This window comes from Chiloscyllium plagiosum, unplaced genomic scaffold (genome assembly GCF_037043375.1).
Source record: "Chiloscyllium plagiosum isolate Xiang-an unplaced genomic scaffold, Cpla_swu_hap1 HiC_scaffold_14, whole genome shotgun sequence".
Taxonomy (NCBI): Eukaryota; Metazoa; Chordata; class Chondrichthyes; order Orectolobiformes; family Hemiscylliidae; genus Chiloscyllium; species Chiloscyllium plagiosum.
In genome coordinates this window covers 104258836-104263415 of record NW_028270152.1, presented here as the reverse complement: position 1 = coordinate 104263415, position 4580 = coordinate 104258836, and the positions used below count along the sequence as shown (strand labels likewise).

At 42.0% G+C, this 4580-nt stretch overlaps 1 pseudogene; it reads right to left on the bottom strand.

Annotated features, from left to right (window-relative positions):
* Nucleotides 1–747: 747 nt before the first annotated feature.
* LOC148148106 (galanin receptor 2a-like) lies at nucleotides 748–4278 on the bottom strand (annotated as a pseudogene).
* Between the last annotated feature and the right edge of the window lie 302 nt (nucleotides 4279–4580).

Here is a 4580-nt window from a genome sequence, read left to right as displayed (position 1 = left end):
GATGAAGAAAGGGAAGAAGATGCAAGAATGGAAGGAATGAAAGCAGGAAGGAAGGAAGGACGGAATTTCAATTAACGAATGCTGACTGCACAATTTCGATAGGCATTTAAGCATTTTGAGGAGAAAGTGAGGTCTGCAGATGCTGGAGATCAGAGCTGAAAATGTGTTGCTGGAAAAGCGCAGCAGGTCAGGCAGCATCCAGGGAACAGGGGAATCGACGTTTCGGGCTCAAGCCCTTCTTCAGGAATGAAGAAAGGCTTGTGCTAGAAACGTCGATTCTCCTGTTCCCTGGATGCTGCCTGACCTGCTGCACTTTTACAGCAACACATTTTCAGATTTAAGCATTTTGGTCATGTGAAACAAATAAACGTGGCAGGATATATGTTCACAGTAGGACTGTAGAAAAGTAGTTAAAACCTATAGTCAGAAAACTGCTCTGAGTGGTCTTGAATTCGGGGCAGTTTAAAACCCAGAGCGACTGAGCCAACACTTTCTGTTCTGATTTGCGTCAGTGACAGTAGGATATTTACATTCTGTCCCACAAATTAGAATTAGACTGTAATCATATCTGAAAAAAAGCATCAATAATACATTAACATTGCTTCAGTGCAAATGTGTGGTCATCGAATTTTGTGCCATATATTTATTAGTTGTTGTAACTACAATCCGTCACTTGCTGAATTAGATTGAGAGTGGGCCATGATGCGGTAAATAAATTGAGGGCGAACTCCTTGCTTTATGAAAATTTTATTTTTCACAGCATTTTATGAGCACAGCAAAAGGACACAGCAACACCTTCTTGGACTCTTTACGGAACTTGTTCTGGGATACCTCATAGATGAATACATTCTTGCAGGAATTGAGTAATTGAAACAAGTTCGTTGTCTCTTGCAGGACGTAGGTTAAGTCTTTGAAATTCTCGTTGTTGAAGTATGCATCACCTTTAATACGCAAGTACAGGAAATGTCCAACTTCGGTGGCCCACAACAGCAGGAAGCTGAGGGAAATGGCAAAGAGCAGGACGATGGATCTTTTACGGTTTTACATCTTTGGATCAATGCCATGTTCAGCACTGACAAGTTTCCTACGGGATTTGCTGGCTGTGATGATGTATTTTACGGTCAGGACATTGAGTAGCAGGATGAGGAGAAATGGGAGAAAGGGAGTTAAGATGTGATCCATCCAGTCGTAGGCCTGCCAGATTGGTAACGTATAAAATATAGACTTTATACCACAGAACCAGGCGACCCCATCCAGGATGGAGAAGGGTCTGTAGATGATGTACAAAGGGGAATTTTTAACACAACATAGGACGCAGATCATTCCTATGATGAGCACCGCGGTTTTCTCGGTGCAGTATCTGATCTTCAGGCTTTGCAAGCAAATGAACACAAAACGGTCGATGGTGAAGGCTGCAGTTAGCCAGACGGAGCCATCCCGGCTGCAGCAGACCAGAATTGTAGTCAGTCTGCATATGGGGGTGGTAGACAGAACACTGTAGCTAAAGTAAATGCGGCTGATTCGGTTAAGTATGCATCCGGTGACAATAACAAGGAAATCTGTCATCGCTATGGCCATCAACTAGTAAGTGATGCACCTGGAGAGTCCACACCGCCCTCGGAACAGAATTGCAATTGATACCAAATTGGCTGTGCTGGACAAAAAAGTTAAATAGTTTGTTGAAATACCAAGTATAAAGAATGGCATTACCTAGATGTCAACTGGTGGACCGCAAGGAACATATACTACCTCGCCCTATCTGACACTGAAACCCTTCTGATCCACGACAGTGGAACCTTCAGACGCGGGCTAACCAACGTTCATAGGTAACTGTGAGTAGAATAGTCAGAAGTATCCACAATTGACATCTCAAACATTGTGTATTAGGCCTCTGCTAACTTACAAATTAACACCACAGGTGGCAATTTATTCTCTTCAGTAAATCATTTCATTGTTCACTTTCGTTTTGCTACTTGTGACCGTTCAGTTTCCCATTATTATCTGAGATGTCATTTTTTCTCCAATTAAACCCTCTTGTATAATTATGGTATTTAACATTCCAGATGTGACGTTAATGCCTCAATTATCGAAATTGAATTCCTTCTTCAAAGCGCACTTTCTCCCTCCTTCTGTATATCACTCCTCATATCCAAACTTAAAGTCATAAAGTCATAGAGATGCAAAGCATGGAAACAGACCCTTCGGTCCAACCCATCCATGCCGACTAGATATCCCAACCCAATCTCATAAAACCTTCCGGCACCCGGCTCATATCCCTCCAAACCTTCCTATTCATCTGCCCATCCAAATGCCTTTTAAGTGTTCTTATTTTACCAGCCTCCACCACTTCCTCTGACAGCTCATTCCATACATGTACCGTCCTCTGTGTGAAAAAAGTTGCCCCTTAGGTGTCTGTTATAACGTTCCCCTCTCACCCTAAACCTATGCCATCTGCTTCAGGACTCCCCGAACACAGACAAAAGATTTTGTCTATTTATCCTATCCATGTCTCTCATAATATTGCAATCTTGTATAAGGTCACCCCACAGACTCTGACGTCCGGGCGAAAACAGCCCCAAACCCGTCAGTCTCTCCCGAGAGCTAAAATCCTCCAACCCTGACAACATCCTTGCAAATATTTTCTGGACCCTTTCAAGTCCACCATCTTCTTATTCTTCTCCAGTTTCTCTTTGTGTAAAACCTGTTTACGAAACTTCATTTGTATACCACAACATTCATATTGCAGTATGTGCAAACTAAAGCAACTCCATGTTCAGATGTATGAGCAAGAGGTGAAAGAAATCCGTCAACTCGCTTACTGATGAATAACTAACACAACTTTGCAAGATGAATGCCAAATGCAAACGAAAAGCCAAAATCCTTAATGAAACAAATTCCATTTTATTTTAATTCACCTCTGCAAAAAGTATCAAATATTAATTAGTTACACTATTCAAGGTAGTTGATCCGTTGCAGCTTACGTAATTAACTACTCAATGAGATAACTTCCATATCCGCCACAAATTCACCTGCACCTCCACACACATCATCTATTGCATCCTCTGCACCCGAGGTGGCCTCCTCTATATTGGGGAGACAGGCCGCCTACTTGCGGAGCATTTCAGAGAACACCTCTGGGACACCCGGACCAACTAACTCAACCACCCTGTGGCCCAACACTTCAACTCCCAGGATATGCAGGTCTTTGGACTCCTCCATCGCCAGACCACAACAACACGACGGTTGGAGGAAGAGCGCCTCATCTTCCGCCTAGGAACCCTCCAACCACAAGGGATGAACTCGGATTTCACCAGTTTCCTCATTTCCCCTCCCCCATCATGTCTCAGTCAAATCCATCGAATTCAGCACCGCCTTCCTAACCTGCAATCTTCATCCTGACCTCTCCGCCCCCACCCCAGTATGACCTATCACCCTCACCTTGACCTCTTTCCACCTATTCCCTCCCCCAAGTCCCTCCTCCCTACCTTTTATCTTAGCCTGCTGGACAAACTTTCCTCATTCCTGAAGAAGGGCTTATGCCCGAAACGTCGATTCTCCTGTTCCCTGGGTGCTGCCTGACCTGCTGCGCTTCTCCAGCAACACATTTTCAGTACTCAATGAGACAGGATTGCACACTTGTATTTCAATCCCTGCACACAACTGTTGATTTCATTATATCCAACACAATGTGTAACCTGCAGAAATGTATACGGTAATAGATTCAGCCATTCCACCGTACCTTTCAACAACTTCATGGCTGATCTTCTTTATCAGCGTGGATGTATTACGATCAGTGCAGGAAAATGCACTTTACCACCTGACTAAACTGCAAGCACATATGTCATTAAATTTCTGGAATCTATTTTGGTTTAAAGTTAAATTTAATTCTGAATAATACAACAGGTTACTGTTCAGGCAATGCTATTCATTAATTCATATTTGCACAATCTATTAACAGAAATGTGTTATATAAATCATTGAATATAATCTTGCGTTGCTCGATGATATAAGTTCAAATAATGCACTAAAACTCTCCTTAATGGTGCAAAACGTGCAATAAACAAAATGGCAATACACTCTATATGTTCCTGGTTTATATTCCTTATATTTACAGGGGGGTGAACCTTAGCAAAATGGGAAAGGGAAAAAAAGAACTTTTGTGAAGATTTCCAAATAACTATGTTCTTTCTTTGCAATTCATTTCTTACCTGGGATTCCAACAACGGCAACAATGGGATAGGTAATGGCATAGAAGAGCCCTTTCAATGGCCCATGCATGACCATTCGAAAGTAACACACTTTTCGAATTTGAGCTGTTTAATTTTGTAAAAGATTCAAAGTTACCTTCATTTATTTTATCTGACAGTCTCCAGGGGAGCAATTAAACTGCATCATGCTATCAATTTTAGATCAATGAACAAACAGTAAAAAAACATTGTTTTACATTTGAAGCATTGACAAAGGAATGGTTCTATTATATTTATTTCAGTGGCTCTCTTTCCCCATAATCACGCTGAGTATGCCCACCGAAGTGGCTGATAGCAGATAACGACGATGAGTAGTATTTCGAATACAATCTC